At 43.6% G+C, this 25,038-nt stretch overlaps 2 protein-coding genes across 9 annotated transcripts in view; both read left to right on the forward strand.

Annotated features, from left to right (window-relative positions):
- The window catches only part of LOC140915797 (protocadherin alpha-C2), a 362,081-nt gene that overhangs the window by 215,533 nt on the left and 121,510 nt on the right, over positions 1-25,038 (forward strand). The window lies entirely within an intron of this gene.
- The window catches only part of PCDHAC1 (protocadherin alpha subfamily C, 1), a 47,506-nt gene that overhangs the window by 3,478 nt on the left and 18,990 nt on the right, over positions 1-25,038 (forward strand). The window lies entirely within an intron of this gene.

A 25,038-nucleotide genomic window follows, 5' to 3' on the forward strand; every position in this document is an offset into this window, starting at 1 on the left:
ATTACAAGTGACCTCCCTCTGAGGAGGAATCATTTTGTAAGATTGTAGCACAGGACTGTGAGTCAAGAAAGCTGAATGATGTTCTAGGATGTCACTGACTTGCTCAATGATGTTTGGCCAGTTGCTTATGCTTCAGTTTCCCGATCTGCAAAATAATGATGATACCTTTTTGCCACTATCTTTTGAGTTTTAATTAATGCTCCTGAATAACTTTGAGATGCTATGAGGATGGTAAAAGTTCTAAATGTTTATCTACAATTAAAACTAACCTGCAGTTTACAATTATGCATCATGAAAGCACGAATTTTAGTCTGAGCTATATGCATTTATCTGCTTTTCACTAATTTGATTGGGTTGATACACAAAATATTGGGCTATGTTCAGTATACTGTACCAGCAATCACTAGAAAGGAATGGTATCTTTAGTTAGACTTTATGGCTTATGGCTAAGAATTTTAAAAGTGATGAGTGCTTTTTAAATGTTTTTGAATGTCCAACCCGAGACAACTTCAGACTCTGAAAATCAGGCTCTTTTACTACCCAATTTCTGAAAATCAGCTATGTTTAAGCTGTTTCCAATTAGACACCCAAAGAGGTGACCAAAATGACTAGTCACTTGTAGGAACATAGAAGTTACTATATTGGACCAGTCCTGAGACCTATCTACTCCACTGTCCTGTCTCTGACAGTGGCATGTACCAGATGCTTTTGAGGAAGGTGTAAGAGCCCCACCGAAGACAGATATGGAATAACCTTCCCCCCACATTAGGTCTCATCCTGGTCTCTAAGGGTACATCTACACAGCAATGCCCCTGCGGCAGCTAGTCTGGGTCAACTGACTTGGGCTTGTACTGGAGGCTAAAAATAGCAGTGTAGACATTCCTGCTGAGGCTGGAGCTCTGGTTCCGAAATCCTTGGAGAAGGAGGATCTCAGACTCCAGGCTTCAGCCTCAGCCCCAAAGTCTGCACTGCTATATTTAGTCCAGCAGTCTGAGCCCCTCCACCCCAGTCAGTTGACCTGTGCTCAGAGTCTCACTGCCACTTTTTTTTTTCTGGGTAGGCAAACATTAATAGTTACAGATTGGCTACAGCCCTGAAATATGTTTAATATTTCCAAAATTGTTGTCGTCATTAAGTATGATAACATAGGATATTTCTGTTACCCATATAATATTTCAGTCCGTTTTTCAATTTTGCTAAATTCCTGGCCTCAGTGACTTCCTTTGACAATGAGTTCCATAGTCTAATTACTTTTTCACACATTATGTATTTCCTTTTATGAGTTTTGAATTTCTACCTTTTAATTGAGTTTAATATATCCTTGTTCTTGTGTTATGACACAAGGAGAACAGAACCACCATATCTACCTTCTAGATCATTCCATTTTAATATTCTTATATCACGTCTTTCATTCATCTAAGGTAAACAATTCCATTCTTTTCAATCACTCATCATATGAAAGATTTTTCCATGTCCCTAATCATTCTTATTGCCTTTCTCTGAATCCCTCTAATTCTTCATTAAAATCCTGACCTGCATAACTATGACAGCTACAGGTTTAAATGTTTGTCATTGTTTGGTTTATTCACAATTACCCCACTAGTTTTATTATAAAAGTGGTAGTAGATTTAAAGTCCTCTTACTGATTACTGTGCTGATAAATGGTCACTCATTTCAGAGATCTACCACCAAGCAATGAAGGAATACAATCAATGAATTTCACAAAACCCAGAATTTTCAAAAGCTTTGGGTAAGAACTTGTGTGGTCCAAAAAAAATAGCAGTTAGGAGCATCAAGAGAATATTTTGGATATTCTGCATTTGGTGAGCTTGGACTGGAAACATAACTGACAATTCAGTTTTAGGATTTTCAAAACAACCCCGCTTAGAATTAGTTTAATGGAGAGTTATCAAAAGTTTTCTGGAACTTCCCTAACCCGCAGGATTGCTGCAAGAACAACTTCATGTTTTAAAGTCACTTGCTTCAATGGAAAAAGGTATATAAGTGCAAAGGAGCGATAGTACTACAGATAATTGTACTAGGGTGACTGACTGACACAGTTAACTTCCATGTTCCCATTGAGCTAGAATTTTTACAGTATTGCAGTCTATTCAAATGATGCTAATTCTAAAAGTAATACACAATAATTTGATTGCTTTATGTATTTGAAGAGATTTAGAATAAAATCAGGCCTTACCAAGGTAAAGACATACTGTACTATAAATTTTCCTGTGATCTGATACGGTATAAGACCTTGGGCTTCAAGATTTGCAGTAATTCTGGAAAATTGATCCATACTCAGAAGTCATATTGATTTAGGTGTGATTTATATGCATAGAAAAATCACAGGATCATCTTATTAGTAAAGAACAATTCTGTTCTTATTTTTTTGTATTGGAATTAAAGTTAAACATTTAAGTTCTACCTTTAGATGCATTAAATAAATAAAGTTTAAATAAAGTTTGTATGCAGTCATTTGATTATTTATTTATTTATTTATTATTTGATAATGACCCACCTTGATTACCATGCACATTGTAGGGAGAGTGGTCACTTTGGATGAGCTATTACCAGCAGGAGAGTGAGTTTGTGTGTGTACGGGGGGGGGTGAGAAAACCTGGATTTATGCTGGAAATGGCCCACCTTGATTATCATGCACATTGTAGGGAGAGTGGTCACTTTGGATAAACTATTACCAGCAGGAGAGTGAGTTTGTGTGTGTGGTTTTTGGAGGGGGGTGAGGGGGTGAGAGAACCTGGATTTGTGCAGGAAATGGCCCACCTTGATTATCATACACATTGTGAAGAGAGTGGTCACTTTTGATGGGCTATTACCAGCAGGAGAGTGAGTTTGTGTGTGGGGGGGTGGGGGGTGAGAAAACCTGGATTTGTGCTGGAAATGGCCCAACTTGATGATCACTTTAGATAAGCTATTATCAGCTGGACAGTGGGGTGGGAGGGGGTATTGTTTCTTGGTCTCTGTGTGTATATAATGTCTACTGCAATTTCCACGGTATGCATCCGATGAAGTGAGCTGTAGCTCACGAAAGCTCATGCTCAAATAAATTGGTTAGTCTCTAAGGTGCCACAAGTACTCCTTTTCTTTTTGCAAAGACAGACTAACACGGCTGTTACTCTGAACTCTAAAATTGTATTTATTTACTATTATTATTATTATTTATTAAAAGACTTGGGATATTATATATGATGGTGTAATATGAAGGTATGTGGGACGCCACTATTTTCAGAGCTGATTTCTGCATTAAGAGATCTGGCTGTAAGAGGTGCTGAACAGCTTAATGAGATTTGCACTGTCTCTGCATATTATAGTTAGAAGCATGTAGACATGAAATAAGGATGTGATTGTATTTATAGGGTTTTTAAATGTTTCCTGTTTAGGGTTATTGCAATTTTAGATTGTTGATTTGGTAGGTTTAATATCTAGAAATTAGAAAAGGATTTTTCTTCACCATTTCCTTTTACCCCCAGGTGTATGCCCCCTTTTGGTGTGCTAAGGATACTAATGTAGTGGGGCTATAGAACAGAAAAAAAATACCAATTTTTGAAGAGTAGAATGTGACTGAAGCATAAAGGTGGGGAATTCAGGGAATGTTCTCCTTTTTCTGGAACACTTTGCTGGGATTATCTGTTGGAATTAGGTAGGTGTATCCCACATAGTAAAGTTTTTATGATTGGGATGAATGGAGATAGCTGGAACTCATTACTTTCAGTCTTCTATGTTGCTGGTTAAAAGATCTGTGTTCCCATATAAAGTAGTAATAATAATTTTTAACAATTCTAATTAAAAGAATGAGAAGGTTTGTCAGTGTCACAGGTGGGACTCATAACACTGCCTACTATTAAGATTGCCCAGTATGTCCCATTCCTGTTTTTAGTTGCTTTTGATTTGCTGAACTTTAACCGTTTGGGATGAAATTTTCCATGCTGGATGTCTGTTTCAGGCTTGGTGATAACAAATTAGTTGTGCACGATAGGAATGAATGAGGTGGTTATAAGACTGCTTAGTACTAAAATGAAAGGATTCATAAGGGACATTCCAACAACAGTACTGGAAAAAAGAAAAATCCTGGAAAATTTCCTCCTGTATTGTACCTCCACCAAGGTGTGCCCAGTAGAAGCCAGACATAGCTGTGAATTTGTGGTAAGAAGTTTAGCAAAGAAATGAAAGCTTGCATAGACAAAGTATCATAGTATAGATGGAATGGAAGCCTGGTTGGAAGATGATACTGAGGTTATTGAGAAGGAGTGGTGAACACAGGTGTTGACTTTTTTTTTTCCAGGTGGGTGCTCCACCCTTGCTCTGTCCCAAGGCCCCGCCTCCACCCCACCTTTTCCCGCCCCTCCCCTCCCCCGAGGACCCCCTCATACCTGCTGCTCACTCCTCTCCACCTCCCCTGAGTGCCTCCCACCAGCCGCTGGCTGCCCTGGTGCCTGCTGAACAGCTGATCAGCAGCCAGCCCTGGGACCCCAGAACCACTGTGGCTGGTGGGTGCTGAGCACCCCCTATTTTTTCCATGGTGCTAGAGCCCTGGAGCATCCATGGAGTTGGCACCTATAGCGGTGGAGTTCTCAGATTTTCTGGACCCCTTCAGTCAATTTTCATCCTGGGTATGGCAAGGATACTGCTCTGCTTTTGCTGAGGGAATGAAGGCAGGGTGTTTTCGTTTACAGCTGAGTTGAGCTTTAGATTTTAGCTGATACACGTCAACTGGACCTAGTATTTTGAAAATAAATATAAAGTACATGTAATTATTTTTATTAGCTTACTGCAAAGGAGAACAGTAATAATCAATTACACATTTTTAAAACTCTAAAACTAAATAAAATAAAAGTATGGTGTGAATGTGGAAAGATGTAGGACAAAGTCTGGCTGTTCGGAGAGATCCACACTGTTATTGCCTAGATTAGGTAGTAAACTCAGTGGAACACCAGTGTTACATGTCCCAGGTTTGATTCTCAGATGGTGTAAATTAGTGTCGTTCCAATGAAGTCAATAGAGCTATGTTGATTGAAACCAACTGCTATCATTTACTCTGTTAGCTCAAATGGCAGAAGTCTGTGCAGTGGATCTAAAGGGTCTAACATTGCTGATGGCCCATGTGTGTCAACATGATGCTATATGATAGAATTTCTGTTTTTTTTCAGTTTGCCTTTTTAAATACCCAGGAAATTACATACAAAAAAACATTAAAGGAACATTGTTAATGTTGCAAAGACAAACACTCAAAAGATAGGAAGTGCTAGAATTAGGTTGCCTGTGCATATATTTTTATATAAAATATATGTATATTTATATTAGGTTTCCATTGTGCATATATATCATGATACAATCTTTGATTATATGATCATATACTATTTTTTCCACAGGACTGCTCTGAATGTGTCAGGATTGTTTGGTAAGGAGACTGTTGCTGTAGGATTCCTTCATTTGTTGCAGAAGTTGGAAGGTGTGTAGTGAGTGAGCCCAGGCATTGCAGGAAGAGAAAAGATGGTCTTGTGATTAAGGTAGTTGAATGAAGCCCTGGATTCTATCCCTACCTGTCTGCCAGGGAGCTTCTGTGTGGTGTCAGGCAAGTCACTTTAGGCCATGTCTACACTATACAATTAAGAAAAGGAGTACTTGTGGCACCTTAGAGACTAACAAATTTATTTGAGCATAAGCTTTTGTGAGCTACAGCTCACTTCATTGGATCCGATGAAGTGAGCTGTAGCTCACGAAAGCTTTTGCTCAAATAAATTTGTTAGTCTCTAAGGTGCCACAAGTACTCCTTTTCTTTTTGCGAATACAGACTAACACGGCTGCTACTCTGAAAACTATACAATTAAGTTGACCTAATTTACGTTGGCATACAGCTGCTTCAGTAATTATGTCTCTTGTGTGTGTCTACACTTTGCTCCTTGTGTTGGTGGTGTGCATCCTCATCAGGAGTTCTTGTATCGATTGTACTGTCAGTCTGGGGCATTGTGGGAAGGCTTCTGAAAGCCAGTAACTGTCGACACAAGGAATGCAATGTCTACACTGACACTGTGTCAACCAAACTACATCGACCTTGGCTCTATGACACTCATGGAGGTGGAGTTATTAAGATGGCAGGGCAGGTACATCGGCAGGAGCAAAATTTAAGTGTAGACACTTCCATAGTTGGGTAGATGTAAGTGCCTTGCATCAACCTAACTCTGTAGTGTAGACCAGGCCTTACACCAAACTTCCTACAGGTGGTCAATCGTGTGTTCCTCATTTTATGGTGCCCAATTTGTGATCCTGGGTCTGATTTGTAGAAGTGCTGAACATTGTAGAAGTGCTGAACAGCTGCATCTGAAGTCAATGGGAACAGTGCTTTGAACATAAAAATTGCTATGTAATGTTATGTACTCTGAAAAATCAGGCCTTAAGCAATCTCAGATTGGGGACCCAAAATTAGTGGATACTTCTTACTCTAATCTGTGTACATCATCTTCCCATCTGTAAAATGGGGATAAAAATGTCTCCTCATCTCAAAGAGGTATAATAAAAATATATAAATTAATGTTTGTAAACACTCAGCTTCTATAGTGATAAGTACCATAGAAAAGCCAATGAGGAAATTAATAATTCTTTCTTCAGGTTTAAACAGGATGCAGTAAATAAATCATGGACCATGAGGAGAAAAGAAAATATTGAATTGTTGTTCATTCAGTGACCACAGTCCATCCTGTCCACTGTATGAGGCAGGGGTCCCGTGGAAAAAATTGTATGCGATCATATAGTTAAGACTGTATCATATGCGAAAGGGGGCCTGTGATGGGGTATATCAGGCCTTTTGAAGCCCCCTCCTGGAGGCCTTGTGGTCCTATTATTCCTTACTCCAGAAAGGAGCAGGGGAAGTGGGTTCTCCGGGCCTGCCTAGAGAGGCCTTCTGGAAGCAGCCAATCAGAGTCCCGCAGGCACATATAAAAGGACCTGCAGGCCCTCCTGAACACATCAGTTCCTGAATAGGGCCAGAGGGGTAAGGAAGGTTGGTCTGCTCTGGCCAGAGGAGCTTTATGGGTTGCATTTGTAAAATCTAAAAGCAAGAGGACCAAGAGCTATAGCCCTAAAGTAATGGACAGAGGTGAAGAGACCAGGAGGGAAGGATCCAGGAATGTAGCAGCAACCAATGAAAGGAAGCAGTATGTGGTTGCTGCTTATAAGGTCCCTGGCTTGGGGCCTGGAGTAGTGGGTGGGCCTGGGTTCCCCACTGGCTAAGTGGTCTAAGCCCTGAGGAGGGGACAAAGCTCCTTTAGAAGCCTGAGCAAAGGGCTGGATTTAAAGGGCCCAGAGGTGGGTCTGAAGATCCTGGTGAGGGTGAGCAGTTTGGTGAACTCTTTGCAACCCTGGAAGGGGGGTTCATTTGTGATTGTGTGACTTAGTTGGAGGGCTGAGCCAGTGAAGACCCATTAAGTGAGGAGGGCAACCTGCAGGGGGTGCCAGGAACAGGAAAAGGCCTGCAGTACCACATACAGCAGCAGGAGGTACTCGAGAAGTGAGTGTTGCCTGTCACAGGGGCAAATTAAGGTTGCATAGGCAGCCTTAATTCTGGCATTTCCTAACTTTTGACTGCTTGACTTTGCACATCTTTCAATGCATGTTTTTGTCTATTTTTATAGACGATACACAAGTATATTAACTATACATGGTCAGGTCAACATTTCAGATAGTCTCAACTCAGATTTTAGTTTCAATTTTATGCAGGCAGTTAAATGTGTGATTGACCCTCTCCCCATTTGTGTGCATCCACAAATTAAATATCTGTCTGATTTGGTTGCACAAATAGAGTTTTTACCAGCAGTTTATTGCATGAGTAAAATTTCAATCACAATTTTAGAGGCCCATAAATATTTTGGGCTAACTACAACTCAGTGGAGTTTGGCCAAATTCTCTATTGGCATTATGTTTTTTAAAACTGGGCCTAGAAAACTTCAAGAAGGAAGATGATGCAAAAATGTCACTGAAGATGTGTTTAAAGGAATATAACAAATTAGGAACAAAGAGAAATTAAGGAAACTACAAATATCAAAGACAGAAGGATAAATGATACACATAGTTTCTTAGCAACAGGATGGCTCCGTTAGGGTGCAGAAAATAGACAGAAGGCAGGGTGGAAACTTCATGACAAAAGCTTTGATAGTTCTAAAACCCAGTAATTTATTTCCTTCTATATTTATCCAGAAGTAGAGAATAACTTCTGAGAGTCTGAGACATTTTGTGTGGGAATGATTAGGGCAAGGACAGGACAAGGAGTAATCATAGAATCATAGAATCATAGAATATCAGGGTTGGAAGGGACCCCAGAAGGTCATCTAGTCCAACCCCCTGCTCGAAGCAGGACCAATTCCCAGTTAAATCATCCCAGCCAGGGCTTTGTCAAGCCTGACCTTAAAAACCTCTAAGGAAGGAGATTCTACCACCTCCCTAGGTAACGCATTCCAGTGTTTCACCACCCTCTTAGTGAAAAAGTTTTTCCTAATATCCAATCTAAACCTCCCCCACTGCAACTTGAGACCATTACTCCTCGTTCTGTCATCTGCTACCATTGAGAACAGTCTAGAGCCATCCTCTTTGGAACCCCCTTTCAGGTAGTTGAAAGCAGCTATCAAATCCCCCCTCATTCTTCTCTTCTGCAGGCTAAACAATCCCAGCTCCCTCAGCCTCTCCTCATAACTCATGTGTTCCAGTCCCCTAATCATTTTTGTTGCCCTTCGCTGGACTCTCTCCAATTTATCCACATCCTTCTTGAAGTGTGGGGCCCAAAACTGGACACAGTACTCCAGATGAGGCCTCACCAATGTCGAATAGAGGGGAACGATCACGTCCCTCGATCTGCTCGCTATGCCCCTACTTATACATCCCAAAATGCCATTGGCCTTCTTGGCAACAAGGGCACACTGCTGACTCATATCCAGCTTCTCGTCCACTGTCACCCCTAGGTCCTTTTCTGCAGAACTGCTGCCTAGCCATTCGGTCCCTAGTCTGTAGCTGTGCATTGGGTTCTTCCGTCCTAAGTGCAGGACCCTGCACTTATCCTTATTGAACCTCATCAGATTCCTTTTGGCCCAATCCTCCAATTTGTCTAGGTCCTTCTGTATCCTATCCCTCCCCTCCAGCGTATCTACCACTCCTCCCAGTTTAGTATCATCCGCAAATTTGCTGAGAGTGCAATCCACACCATCCTCCAGATCATTTATGAAGATATTGAACAAAACCGGCCCCAGGACCGACCCTTGGGGCACTCCACTTGATACCGGCTGCCAACTAGACATGGAGCCATTGATCACTACCCGTTGAGCCCGACAATCTAGCCAGCTTTCTACCCACCGTATAGTGCATTCATCCAGCCCATACTTCCTTAACTTGCTGACAAGAATACTGTGGGAGACCGTGTCAAAAGCTTTGCTAAAGTCTAGAAACAATACATCCACTGCTTTCCCTTCATCCATAGAACCAGTAATCTCATCATAAAAGGTTATTAGATTAGTCAGGCATGACCTTCCCTTGGTGAATCCATGCTGGCTGTTCCTGATCACTTTCCTCTCATGCAAGTGCTTCAGGATTGATTCTTTGAGGACCTGCTCCATGATTTTTCCAGGGACTGAGGTGAGGCTGACTGGCCTGTAGTTCCCAGGATCCTCCTTCTTCCCTTTTTTAAAGATTGGCACTACATTAGCCTTTTTCCAGTCATCCGGGACTTCCCCGGTTCGCCACGAGTTTTCAAAGATAATGGCCAATGGCTCTGCAATCACAGCTGCCAATTCCTTCAGCACTCTCGGATGCAACTCGTCCGGCCCCATGGACTTGTGCACGTCCAGCTTTTCTAAATAGTCCCTAACCACCTCTATCTCCACAGAGGGCTGGCCATCTCTTCCCCATTTTGTGATGCCCAGCGCAGCAGTCTGGGAGCTGACCTTGTTAGTGAAAACAGAGGCAAAAAAAGCATTGAGTACATTAGCTTTTTCCACATCCTCTGTCACTAGGTTGCCTCCCTCATTCAGTAAGGGGCCCACATATTCCTTGGCTTTCTTCTTGTTGCCAACATACCTGAAGAAACCCTTCTTGTTACTCTTGACATCTCTGGCTAGCTGCAGCTCCAGGTGCGATTTGGCCCTCCTGATATCATTCCTACATGCCCGAGCAATATTTTTATACTCTTCCCTGGTCATAAGTCCAACCTTCCACTTCTTGTAAGCTTCTTTTTTATGTTTAAGATCCGCTAGGATTTCACCATTAAGCCAAGCTGGTCGCCTGCCATATTTACTATTCTTTCGACTCATTGGGATGGTTTGTCCCTGTAACCTCAACAGGGATTCCTTGAAATACAGCCAGCTCTCCTGGACTCCTTTCCCCTTCAAGTTAGTCCCCCAGGGGATCCTGGCCATCCGTTCCCTGAGGGAGTCGAAGTCTGCTTTCCTGAAGTCCAGGGTCCGTATCCTGCTGCTTACCTTTCTTCCCTGCGTCAGGATCCTGAACTCAACCAACTCATGGTCACTGCCTCCCAGATTCCCATCCACTTTTGCTTCCCCCACTAATTCTACCCGGTTTGTGAGCAGCAGGTCAAGAAAAGCGCCCCCCCCCCCTAGTTGGCTCCTCTAGCACTTGCGCCAGGAAATTGTCCCCTACGCTTTCCAAAAACTTCCTGGATTGTCCATGCACCGCTGTATTGCTCTCCCAGCAGATATCAGGGAAATTAAAGTCACCCATGAGAAGCAGGGCATGCGATCTAGTAGCTTCCGTGAGCTGCCGGAAGAAAGCCTCATCTACCTCATCCCCCTGGTCCGGTGGTCTATAGCAGACTCCTACCACTACATCACTCTTGTTGCACACACTTCTAAACTTAATCCAGAGACACTCAGGTTTTTCTGCAGTTTCGTACCGGAGCTCTGAGCAGTCATACTGCTCCCTTACATACAGTGCTACTCCCCCACCTTTTCTGCCCTGCCTGTCCTTCCTGAACAGTTTATAACCATCCATGACAGTACTCCAGTCATGTGAGTTATCCCACCAAGTCTCTGTTATTTCGATCACGTCATAGTTCCTTGACATCACCAGGACCTCCAGTTCTCCCTGCTTGTTTCCAAGGCTTTGTGCATTTGTATATAAGCACTTGAGATAACCTGTTGATCGCCCCTCATTCCCAGTATGAGGCAGTCTCAAATAATGGTCTCAAATTGCGGACAGGACAAGGAGTAATGGTCTCAAGTTGCAGTGGGGGAGGTTTAGGTTGGATATTAGAAAAACTTTTTCACTAGGAGGGTGGTGAAACACTGGAATGCGTTACCTAGGGAGGTGGTAGAATCTCCTTCCTTAGAAGTTTTTAAGGTCAGGCTTGACAAAGCCCTGGCTGGGATGATTTAATTGGGGATTGGTCCTGCTTTGAGCAGGGGGTTGGACTAGATGACCTCCTGACTTCCAACCCTGATATTCTATGATTCTATGATTCTAAGGTAGAAATGCTTAAAAGCTTTTACATTTCACCAGTGCTGGGGGGTGGGGGAAGTCAGAAGTACTATCTTTTGGCAGAGAACCAAACCCAGATGGCTTACATGCCAGAATTCTTGAATGGAGCACTAAAATGAACTAAAAACTCTTTGGTCACAATACATGGCCATGTATATATGGTATTTACAAAAATGTTAGAAGACTGTTAAGGTTGGAAAATCAAGCACTGAACAGTTAGGGAATGCCAGAATTAGGGTTGCCTGCCTGTGCTCTTCTGCCTCTATCCTCCCCACCTGCTGTCTCTGTCCCCTTCTGCTTCTGTCTCCCTCACCCAACTCCTGTCGTTGTCCTCCTAGCTCCCTGACTCCTGCCCCTTCTCTCTTTGTGCCTGTGTCCCTTGCTCCTGCTTATTCCCCCACCCCCAGGTCCTATCCTTTTCCCTTCATGGCTCCTGCCCTTTCCCCCATTCCTATCCTCCCACATCCATGGCTCCTTCTCATTCCCCATCCCCTCTACTCCTGCCCTCTCCCCCATTTTATTACTGTCATCCTCTATCCCCATCATCTTCGCCTCTCTCTTCCATTTCCTCCTGCTGGCTTCTGCTCCTAACCAGGCTCAAAGGCTCCTATTGTTCCTCCCACATTCCTCACTGCCCTCTTCGCCCCCGCCCCCGCCTGTGAAATCAGGGTGCTTCCACTTCCTCCACACTTCATGGCCAGCAGCTAGAGGAAGCACAGGAGACTGTCTCTCTGCTCTCAGTTCCAGTACCACAGTGGCCCCCAACAGATAGGAGGAGAATTGCAGGGAAAGTCCTGTGGTGGACCATACACAGTTGCTCTGTGGGGAAGGTGCATGCGGTCTGCTTGGCATGTTGGAGCTGTGAAGTGATGCAGAACAGGGCCAGCTTTAGGCACCAGCTAGGGAAGCAGGTGCCTAGGGCAGCAAATCTGAAGGGGCGGCACTCCAGCTGTTCTTGGGGCGGCACTCAGGCTGCTTCTTCTTCTTCTTCTTCTCCTTCTGCAGCACTTCTGCGGCAGCTTTTTTATTTTCTCTGCTTTGGCGACACTGCTGCGGCAGGTTTTTGTTTGTTTTTTTTTGCTTCACTGCTTGGGGTGGCAAAAAAGGTAGGGCCGGCCCTGATGCAGAATACTCAATACAGACAGACTCTTCAGTAGAATCTTGGTAAGAATTCTGCAGCTAAATACTCTGACGATGCATGAACTGGGACTTTTTCAGAGGCTTATAAATTGGCCAGATATGAACACATTTTCGTAGACAGCAAAAGGCACATCTCTGAAATCAGAGCAGCTCCCCAGCCAAATTTCAAGTACCTGTTCCAGAGCATGGATTGCCAGCTTTTCAATAAAACAATTATACAAAAGTTTTTTAACATGAACAAAACAACGTATCTTCCCTAAAATCGTTCTCAGAAATGATTGGGCCATTTTAGCTGAAAGTTTAAAAAAATAAAATTGAGTCTGAGCCAGACATCTGGCATGGAAATGGCCAAACAACTCTTCTTGCAGACAAAGTTATGAACAATTGAAACAGTGTGTTGCCATAGAAATCATCGGGCAAACTTAACTATAAGCATTGCTACCTGCTCTGCCTAGAATAAACACTCCACTCCCCAAAGAATATGGAAAGCTATATATGATTATCTCCTGGAGTATAAATGAATTTATGCAATACTCTCCGAAATTATCTCCAAGATATTACAGACTCTATCACAAATATTAGCAAATACCAAAACCTCTCCCAAGTATACACAAAATATCCAAAATTCCCCAAGTCTCTGGGCCTGATTCTAAAAGTGTCCTCATTTCATCTAAAGACAACTTTGCTGGTGCAAACACTAACACCTGTGATTGATTCTGTCACCTGCATGTCCAGGTGTTAAACTTGTGCATGCAGGGGTATTGCATCTTAAAAAGTGCATGCACAAGTATTTATGCCTATGTCAAGGTTCCTTCCCCACTCTGAACTTTAGGGTACAGATGAAGGGACCTGCATGAAAACCTCCTAAGTTACTTTCACCAGCTTACATTAAAACTTCCCCAAGGTACACATTAATTTTATCCTTTGCCCCTGGATTTCCACTGCCACCACCAAACTTTAACTGGGTTTACTGGGAAACGTAGTTTGGACACGTCTTTCCCCCCAAAATCCTCCCAACCCTTGCACCCCACTTCCTGGGGAAGGTTCGGTAAAAATCCTCACCAATTTGCATAGGTGACCACAGACCCAAACCCTTGGATTTTAGAACAATGAAAAAGCATTCAGTTTTCTTACAAGAAGACTTTTAATAGAAGTAAAGGAATCACCTCTGTAAAATCAGGATGGTAGATACCTTACAGGGTAATTAGATTCAAAATATAGAGAATCCCTCTAGGCAAAACCTTAAGTTATAAAAAAGACAGACAGACAGGAATAGTCATTCTATTCAGCACAACTCTTTTCTCAGCCATTTAAAGAAATCATAATCTAACACATACCTAGCTAGATTACTTACTAAAAGTTCTAAGACTCCATTCCTGTTCTATCCCCGGCAAAAGCAGCATACAGACAGACACAGACCCTTTGTTTCTCTCCCTCCTCCCAGCTTTTGAAAGTATCTTGTCTCCTCATTGGTCATTTTGGTCAGGTGCCAGCGAGGTTACCTTTAGCTTCTTAACCCTTTACAGGTGAGAGGATTTTTCCTCTGGCCAGGAGGGATTTTAAAGGGGTTTACCCTTCCCTTTATATTTATGACACACACCCCAAATCTCAGCTAAGGTGAAACGCTGGCTGGGATTTCTTCCTGGAGCTCCAGGAAAAACAGAGTTAATAAGACACATGCACCTCTAAATATACTACCAAGTACATAAAGACTAACAACATTTTCCATATCTCAAGGACGATTTTAACCAGTTGATTCTGGGAAACTTTCACGGGAGAGTCCATCAGCCACTCTGTTAGAAGCTCCTGAGATGTGTTGGATGTCGAAATCAAAATCTTGGAGAGCTAAACTCTACTAAATAAATTTTTTGTTATTTCCCATGGCAGTATGAAACCACTGTAGCGCAGCAGGGTCGGTTTGCAGGTGGAAACGCCGTCCCCAAACATATGGGTGTAGCTTTTCCAGGGCGTAGACAATGGCGTAACATTCTTTTTCACTGACTGACCAGTTGCTTTCTCTCTCAGACAGTTTTTTGCTGAGAAACACTACAGGGTGGAATTCTTGATCAGGTCCTTTCTGCATTAAAACTGTTCCCACACCACGCTCGGATGCATCTGTGGTTACTAGGAACGGTTTGTCAAAGTCTGGGGCCCTTAGTACAGGGTCAGACATGAGAGTCGCTTTAAGGTGGTTAAGGGCCTTCTGACACTCTTCGGTCCACTGAACGGCATTTGGCTGTTTCTTTTTGGTTAGGTCTGTCAGTGGGGCGGCGATTTGGCTGTATTGCGGTACAAATCGTCTGTAATAACCGGCCAAGCCTAAGAAGGATTGAACCTGTTTCTTTGACTTTGGGACAGGCCACTTTTGGATAGCATCCACTTTGGCCTGTAGGGGGCTGATAGTTCCTTGACCCACCTGGTGTCCAAATAAGTCAGTCTGTTTAGGCCTATTTGACACTTCTTAGCCTTAAGAGTTAGTCCTGCCTTCATTATGCGCTCAAGGACTTTTTGTAGATGTTCCAGGTGTTCTGCCCAGGAATCCGAAAATATGGCCACATCATCAAGGTAGGTGACTGCATATTCTCCTAATCCCGCTAGGAGACCATCTACAAGTCTTTGGAAGGTGGCGGGTGCATTTCACAGCCCGAAAGGGAGTACATTAAATTCATACAGCCCGAGATGTGTGGTGAAGGCTGACCTTTCCTTGGCAGATTCATCTAGCAGTACCTGCCAGTACCCCTTGGTTAAGTCCAAGGTAGAGATGAACTGGGCCCATCCCAGTTTCTCTAATAGTTCATCTGTGCGTGGCATTGGATAGTTGTCTGGGCGAGTTTCAGCATTTAGCTTACAGTAGTCCACAGAAAAATGTATCTCCCCATCTGGTTTGGGAACTAGAACCACTGGAGATGGCCATGCACTTCCAGAGGGGCGGATTACACCCATCTGTAACATATCCTGGATCTCCCGTTCTATAGCAGTTTTAGCTTGCGGAGACACCCGGTAAGGTTGGACTTTAATTGGGTGAGCATTACTTGTGTCAATGGAGTGGTATGCCCGTTCAGTCAGTCCTGGGGTGGCTGAGAACGTTGGCGCGTAGCTAGTGCACAGCTCCTTGATCTGCTGTCACTGCATACACCCAAGGGTCATGGAGAGGTTCACCTCTTCCACACCACCAGCTCTTTTCCCTTCGTAATAGACACCTTCAGGCCACTCAGCGTCCTCTCCTCCCTGGGCTGTAAACTGACAAACCTTTAATTCTCTGGAATAAGAGGGCTTTAGAGAATTAATATGGTACACCTTAGGCTTTCGGTTGGAGGTGGGGAATGCTATGAAATAATTAACAGCTCCCAGGTGCTCCTGGACCGTGAATGGCCCTTCCCACAATGCTTCCATTTTATGGGCCTGGAGTGCCTTTAAGACCATGACCTGGTCCCCTACTTTGAAGGAACGCTCTCTGGCATGTTTATCATACCAGGCTTTTTGCTCTTTTTGAGCATCCTGTAAGTTTTCTTTAGCAAGGGCTAAAGAGGTTTGGAGGGTGTTTTGCAGGTTGGTTACAAAGTCCAGAATGAAAAGGAGTACTTGTGGCACCTTAGAGACTAACCAATTTATTTGAGCATAAGCTTTCGTGAGCTACAGCTCACTTCATCGGATGCATACTGTGGAAACTGCAGAAGACATTATATACACAGAGACCATGAAACAATACCTTCTCCCACCCCACTCTCCTGCTGGTAATAGGTTATCTAAAGTGATCACTCTCTTTACAATGTGTATGATAATCAAGTTGGGCCATTTCCAGCAGAAATCCAGGTTTTCTCACCCTCCACCCCCCCCCACCACTCACACTCCTGCTGGTAATACCCCATCCAAAGTGACCACTCTCTTTACAATGTGTATGATAATCAAGGTGGGCCATTTCCAGCATAAATCCAAGTTTAACCAGAACGTCTGGGGGTGGGGGGCGGTAGGAAAAAACAAGGGGAAATAGGCTACCTTGCATAATGACTTAGCCACTCCCAGTCTCTATTTAAGCCTAAATTAATAGTATCCAATTTGCAAATGAATTCCAATTCAGCAGTTTCTCGCTGGAGTCTGGATTTGAAGTTTTTTTGTTTTAAGATAGCGACCTTCATGTCTGTAATTGCGTGACCAGAGAGATTGAAGTGTTCTCCGACTGGTTTATGAATGTTATAATTCTTGACATCTGATTTGTATCCATTTATTCTTTTACGTAGAGACTGTCCAGTTTGACCAATGTACATGGCGGAGGGGCATTGCTGGCACATGATGGCATATATCACATTGGTGGATGTGCAGGTGAACGAGCCTCTGATAGTGTGGCTGATGTTATTAGGCCCTGTGATGGTGTCCCCTGAATAGATATGTGGGCACAGTTGGCAACGGGCTTTGTTGCAAGGATAGGTTCCTGGGTTAGTGGTTCTGTTGTGTGGTATGTGGTTGTTGGTGAGTATTTGCTTCAAGTTGGGGGGCTGCCTGTAGGCAAGGACTGGCCTGTCTCCCAAGATTTGTGAGAGTGTTGGGTCATCCTTCAGGATAGGTTGTAGATCCTTAATAATGCGTTGGAGGGGTTTTAGTTCAGAATGTTAGTTCCTGGAGAAGGTGTAAATCCTTCCCATTGCTGCTTCACCAACTGTAATGGCCCCTTAACCTCACGGCCATATACAAGTTCCCTAAACTGGGATGTGGTACAGCTCTATAGGCAAAGAGCAACTGCTGCAACACTAGGTCCCAGTCATTGGAGTGCTCATTTACGAATTTACGTATCATAGCCCCCAAAGTTCCATTAAACTTCTCCACCATGCCATTTGTTTGATGGTGGTAAGGAGTGGCAACCAAGTGATTTACCCCATGAGCTTTCCAGAGGTTTTCCATAGTTCCTGCCAGGAAATTAGTCTCTGCATCTGTGAGGATGTCAGAGGGCCAACCTACCCTGGCAAAAATGCCTGCTAGTGCCTGGCACAGACTTTTAGCCCTGGTGTTGCTTAGAGCTACTGCTTCCGACCATCGGGTGGCAAAATCCATGAAAGTCAGTATGTACTGCTTTCCTCTGGGTGTCTTTTTCGGAAAAGGACCCAGAATATCCACAGCTACTCGCTGAAATGGAACTTCAATGATGGGGAGTGGTTGTAGAGGGGCTTTGACCTGGTCTTGAGGTTTTCCCACTCTTTGGCACACCTCACAAGACTGGACATAGGTAGAAACATCCTTGCCCATTCCCTCCCAGTGGAATGACCCCCCCAAAACGGTCTTTGGTCCTGTTCACTCCAGCATGGCCACTAGGGTGATCGTGGGCTAAGCTCAAGAGCTTGGCCCGGTATTTAGTTGGAACTACCAACTGTCTCTGAGGATGCCAGTCTTCCTGGTGTCCACCAGAAAGAGTTTCCTTGTATAAAAGTCCTTTTTCTACAACAAACCTGGATCGATTAGAAGAGCTGAGAGGCGGTGGGTTGCTCCTTGCCGCCGTTCAAGCTCTCTGGAGGCTTTCATCTGCTTCCTGTTCAATCTGGAACTGTTCCCTTGATGCTGGAGACATCAGTTCCTCATTGGATTGTGGACCTATGCTTGGTCCCTCTGGAAACGATGTAGGGGATGGGGCTGTTTCCGTTGACTGTGAACCGTTCTCCGCTGGGACACTATGTTGGGATTCAGGCTCCGGCTGAGCCTCTTGTGTAGCATTATCGGCTGTTGCCAGTTCAGGTTCGGTGGGGCCCTCTGGTGTTGAGGTTGCAAGTACTGGATTCAGTGCTGGCAATGGGTCTGGTGCTGGCTGTTCTGCTGGTTCCGGTTCTGGGACTGGTTCCGTCTGGGTCTCTGAGACTGGATCCACTACTGCTGTTGCAGACATTGGCCTGGGGTCCGGGTCCATCACCTCTGACCGGGTCCTGATAGAAGTTTCCGGAACAGAGCTAGGCCTCACGGCTTGTTTATCCTGGCTGCGGGTGACCATTCCCACCCTCTTGGCCCGCTTCACATGATTGGCCAAGTCTTCCCCCAGCAGCATGGGGATGGGATAATCATCATAGACTGCAAAAGTCCATGTTCCTGACCAGCCCTGGTACTGGACAGGCAACTTGGCTGTAGGCAAATTGAAAGAGTTGGACTTGAAGGGTTGAATCGTCACTTGGATCTCTGGGTTGATTAAACTGGGGTCCACTAAGGAAGCATGGATAGCTGACACTTGTGCTCCGGTGTCCCTCCACGTGGTGACCTTCTTCCCGCCCACACTCACAGTTTCCCTCCGCTCCAAGGGTATCTGGGAGGTATCTGGGCCTGCGGACCTCTGGTGTGATTCCGGTGCAATGAACTGTAATCTGTTGGGGTTCTTGGGGCAGTTGGCCTTTACATGCCCCAGCTCGTTACATTTAAAACATCGTCCAGCTGACGGGTCACTGGGGCTGGAGAACGGGGTGGTGGGACGATAAGGGGTCTGGAGGGTTCTTTGGGAGGTAGGTGGGGCTTTGGGCGGCCCCCGGTAATAGGGTGTGGTCTGGGGTTGTCCCTTCTGGTCTCCGCTCCAACTACGACCAGTTTTCTTCTTCTCTGCCACCTCCACCCATCTGGCTCCAATCTCTCCTGCCTCGATTACAGTTTTGGGCTTCCCATCTAGGATGTATCTTTCTATTTCCTCAGGAACACCCTCTAAGAATTGTTCCATTTGCATTAGGAAGGGCAAATTTACTGGAGATTCAACACTTGCTCCTGATATCCAGGCATCCCAATGTTTCACAATGTGGTAGGCATGTCGGGTAAATGACATGTCTGGTTTCCACCTTAGGGCTCTGAACCTCCGACGAGAATGCTCGGGTGTTATCCCCATTCTGACTCTCACCTTGGATTTAAACAGTTCATACTTGTTCATGTGTTCTTTAGGCATTTCAGCCGCCACCTCAGCTAAGGGTCCACTGAGCTGCAGCCTCAGCTCTACCATGTATTGATCGGTAGAGATGCTGTACCCAAGGCAGGCCCTTTTGAAGTTTTCTAAGAAGGCCTCCGTATCATCGCCTGCCTTGTAGGTGGGGAACTTTCTGGGATGGGAAGTGGTACCTGGAGAAGGATTGCTAGGGTTTGTTGGTATATTCTGCTGAGCCTTTACCTTCTCCATCTCATGCTTCCTTTCTTTTTCCTTCTCCTCCTCCACATGCTTCCCTGCCTCCATTTCCCTCCTGTGGGCAGCCTCCTGTACCTCCTTCTCCAGCCGCATGAGTTCTGTCTGTCTTTCATATTCCTTTTGTTTTTCCTTAGCCTGAAATCTGGCTAATTCCAGCTTTTGTTGAGCCGTGGATTCTGTCATCCTAACCTCTCTGTTTTTAACTAACTTTACACCCGAGGTTTAGAAATAAACCAACAAAACTTGGCTGTAAAATTTTGCTGTGCTGGAATAGGATACCTATTCTCTGATAGTGATTGTCAGCCTACAGAAAAAGACAATTCCCTTTGTCTCTGCTTTGGCCCCAAATCAAAGCAAAAAACCTCCAACTACTTGGAAACCTGCTTACCAGCAGCTCAAAGGAAAAAAAAAATTCCTTTTGAAACCTGTGCTCCTTGTAAAAAAAAAAAATCAAAATCCTAAAAAAAAACCCCTACCACTTTTGTCTCCAGGCAAATGGGTAGAACACCCCCCTATTTACTTTTAGGGAAAAATACAACTTCTGGTTTGCAAAGACTGTTAAGTACCCTGCCTCCAGGCAAAGAAAACCTGGAATTCACAAAGATAATCCCCTTTTGTCTCTGCTCTGGCCCCAAAGCAGAGAAAAAACTAGCTGCTTTTAGTTGGACCTCCTTTCCAGCAGCCCCAAAGGAAAAAAAAATTCCTTTTTAAAATCTGTATTTCTAGTTCAAAAAATCTCAAATTGATTTCAAAATGATTTCAGGTTAATCCCACCACTCTGCCACCATGTCAAGGTTCCTTCCCCACTCTGAACTCTAGGGTACAGATGTGGGGACCTGCATGAAAACCTCCTAAGCTTACTTTCACCAGCTTACGTTAAAACTTCCCCAAGGTACAAATTAATTTTATTCTTTGCCCCTGGATTTCCACTGCCACCACCAAACTTTAACTGGGTTTACTGGGAAACGTAGTTTGGACACGTCTTTCCCCCCAAAAATCCTCCCAATCCTTGCACCCCACTTCCTGGGGAAGGTTTGGTAAAAATCCTCACCAATTTGCATAGGTGACCACAGACCCAAACCCTTGGATCTTAGAACAATGAAAAAGCATTCAGTTTTCTTACAAGAAGACTTTTAATAGAAGTAAAGGAATCACCTCTGTAAAATCAGGATGGTAGATACGTTACAGGGTAATTAGATTCAAAACACAGAGAATCCCTCTAGGCAAAACCTTAAGTTACAAAAAAGACAGACAGACAGGAATAGTCATTCTATTCAGCACAACTCTTTTCTCAGCCATTTAAAGAAATCATAATCTAACACATACCTAGCTAGATTACTTACTAAAAGTTCTAAGACTCCATTCCTGTTCTATCCCCGGCAAAAGCAGCGTACAGACAGACACAAACCCTTTGTTCCTCTCCCTCCTCCCAGCTTTTGAAAGTATCTTGTCTCCTCATTGGTCATTTTGGTCAGGTGCCAGCGAGGTTACCTTTAGCTTCTTAACCCTTTACAGGTGAGAGGATTTTTCCTCTGGCCAGGAGGGATTTTAAAGGGGTTTACCCTTCCCTTTATATTTATGACAGTCTATATAAAAAGAAGTGAGGTTGAAATCTCTGAAAATCACACCTTATGTCTTTTCCAGTTAAGAAGCTATATCTTTTTGATCACTGATACAGATTGCTTCATGAGTTAATGTAAATATGTAATTTACATCCTCCATAAAGTATGTAAAATATTATTCTTAAAATGTTTATGAAATGTAGTCCCTTCTAGACAGCATATCTACCTTATAGAAATCTGTGGACAGGTCAAGCATGACTAGGCTTTCTGTAATTCCAGGCAAGAGCCTATAGATTTCCCATGATAAAGGTACTAAGGCAGAGGGCTTTCTAAGGTATTTATATAATGGCAGTTACTATAGACTATAAGCACTACAGCAGAACCAAAGACTGTGACTCCTCTTACGTCTCCACAAACCCTGACATTTCTGCCTTTCTCCACTCTTCTATGGCTTATGAGGGCCCAGGCAGAGAGTTGCTGATTCTAAGGGTCCTCCTGAACTGCATCTTCCCAGGGGTTTCAGGCTTTGGTGGTTAGCATGGGGAGGGGCTGAATCTACAGTCTGTAAACAGGTTTTGTAACTAATGGACCACTCAGCCAACTTTTACTCTATATTCCCTTCATTTACCTCTCAATTTTTTGCTAATCAGCAAAGCACAGTAAAAATTCAAATTAAAAAAGGAAAATATAATCAGGGAGCCGCCCATAAAATAGTCACTGCTACATTGCACGTCTGTAGGAATGATGAGGACAAAACTGTAATGAAATCCAAGTTTTCTGGTTTCATCAGCTGCAGGGGTTATCAATATCTCTGTGGAGCTCTCTGAAGCTAGCATGCCCTGCTCTGGTATTTCTGTTTATTGTTGGAAGATAAATCCTATGTTATTGCAAAATCTTGCTCACAAAATCATTGTTTGTTTGTGGTTATAATCAATACGTGCCATATAGAGTTTGGGTACTAAAAAAGTTGGTTAATCACAAACCTAAGCAATATGGATTCATAGTATAGCGGGCAAATGTGCCTGAATTCTTTGACCTCATTACTTTACTGGTAGGTAAAATACTGGACATAGTCTAGGTTTAATGGAATGTTTTGTTATTATGTCAATTACTTTGACTTATGAAATCAGAAGTCATAGGCTAGGGAAAGAAATAATGAAATATTTTTAAAATCTAAAATGAGGTGAATATTCTGTTTGGGTTTGGTTTGTATACAAATCCAACACTTAAGCGATTCATACTCACATGAATAGAAGCTAGTAAAATATGACATTCAATATTGACAGTAATTCTTGGGAGAGGTTCAAATACCAAAGAAAGATTAAAAACATTCAGAAGTATTTGAATAGATTGTGTATTAATTTTCCAATGGACTTCATTGTATAGAAGTTAGGCTAATGTATAGAATTAAAAATAGGTAGCTATAGTGGCCAAAACCTACTAGTAAACAACAAACTATTAAATGTATATAGGTAAAATAACAAACTAGATAGAAAAGACTTGGGGTGGTTAAGGATAAAGCACTTAAACCACTTGTACAATATTTGTAAGTAATGAGAAAGCACAACTGCTCCTGGAGTTAAGTGTATAAAGTAAGAAGTACAAACTGGCAGAAGTTGCTTTGGCATCAGGTGTTACTTCAAAGTTCATATTTATAATACAATTATTTGCAGTTCTGGTAACCTTATTTAAGGAAAAGCATTGCTGAGATTGTAAAGATGTAGTGAAGGGTACAAAATGGTTTAGGAACATAAATTATGAGAGAGGGATAAACAACAAATGAACAAGACCTGGCATGTATATTTTAAAAAAAGGAAACCAGGGATATCATAAAGGTACAGGACCCTTAAAAGAAATGTTAATATACAACAGACTAATTGAAAGTGTCTGTTAATCAAATAGGTTCAGATTCTGCTACCTTTCTTCCTGAGTAATGAAATCAACAGGACTACTTATGAAGTAAGATACTCCTTAACAGGAGCAAGCATGGCAGATTTTGGCCCATAGTATTTAATGTAATATGCTTAAAATAATCAATTCCAGACAGAACATATTCAGTTTTAGCAGATGGATTTTGTTATTAGGATTTGAAGTGAAATCTTCTAAGCTCAGAAATGCCTGTTGAGAATTAGCAAACAAAATATTTTCTGCCCTAGTTTTTCTGCTCAGTCTTTCCTATACAACCACATGACCTAAAGAAAGCTGTGAAGCAGCAACCATTACATTGTGGTCTCATAAAAATTCTCTCAGGATTGATATGTGTTTTATGGTGCCTGCATTCTCATCTAGACCAGCCTGTTTTATTACTTGAAACAGTAACTGAAGAAAGCTATAAAATACTTCATTTTCTACCCAAATATTTGAGTCTGTGGTATGTATTAAAATTGTATGCAAAGATCTAAATTTCTGAATGTGCAACCAGAGGGGCTATAAGAAACTGAACGTTTGTTAGTTATTTTGGAGTATTGAGGGCCAAATCCACCCGTTCCATGTAAAAAGCTGTAACGGTTCCCTTGTGGAGATTTCTCCAAATCATTTGGTTGGGGGGTTGGGTTACTCTCGCTCCATTCATGGAAGGAGTTGTAAGGCTGACTCTCAAACCTGGGGGCTCTGCAGGAGGCCAGAGCCATGTGTGGTGACTCCCTGTGGCTCTACATGAACTCCTGTCCCTGGGGGTTCCCCTGACTGCACAGGTGTGCTGGAGGAACTCTTCTTCCTCCAAGCTGCAATGGGGCCAGGTACTCCATTTTGGCTACATAGGCTGTATTTCTGTTTCCATGTCCTAGGTAAATTCTGCAGATCCAGAGAGTAGACAGTTTTTTAATCATCTTGGCCCACCCAATCTCTGATCCCTCCCCCAATGAAAAACCTGCCTCCTGTGGAGAGAGTTCTGCCAGGTCGGGGACGGGGGCACAGAGGGAAACAGTGTTACAGAGGTGGCTGACCCTCTCTCCACAAGGGAGTGTAAGACTCCCAGGCATGAAGGCATCCTCCAATTCTAGAGGGAATGATGTAGCTCATATTTATTCTATAAAGTGCTAGTCAAAGTATACCTTTGTTCAGCTTAACAAACATGGGATTGAATTTCCCCCACACCAAGTAAACAACAATAAAATAATCAATCATAAAATGCCATCCTGAAAAGGAAAACTATTACACCAGTCCTAAACTCTGCCCCACTCATAACCTTTTAAAACAGTTTGGGAGATTGCTGTGGGGACGCTCTGTAAAATCGGGCACCATAGCCTTTGGGGCCAGATCCTGGCCACCATTAAATCTGCTTTTCACAACTCCAGCCAGAGCCGTCCCTTGGGTAGGGCGAATCGAGGCGACAGCCCCGAGCTCCATGCTTTGGGGAGCCCTGCGCTTCTATAAAATCGGGATTGTCCTTATATTTAGCCCTTTGTCCCATGTCCCAACTGATGTATGATCAGGATGCCATTTGTCCCAATATTCAGGTAAGGAGGCAGGCAGGGAGGTGAGGCAAAAGGCGAATGGGTGAGTGGGGTGAGGAGGTGAGCAACAGGTGGGCAGGTGGTGGACAGTGAGGAGGAGAGAGGCAGTTGGGTAGATGGCGGTGTGAGGTTCACACCAGACAGATGGCAAGGAGACTAGCGGGGAGGCAGGCAGGCAGGTGAGGAGGTGAGCGACAAGCGGGTGGAGGAGGATGAGGAGGTGAGGCTCTGCATCCCCCTAGGGATGGCCCTGACTCCA

Source organism: Lepidochelys kempii, chromosome 8, assembly GCF_965140285.1.
Source record: "Lepidochelys kempii isolate rLepKem1 chromosome 8, rLepKem1.hap1, whole genome shotgun sequence".
Taxonomy (NCBI): Eukaryota; Metazoa; Chordata; order Testudines; family Cheloniidae; genus Lepidochelys; species Lepidochelys kempii.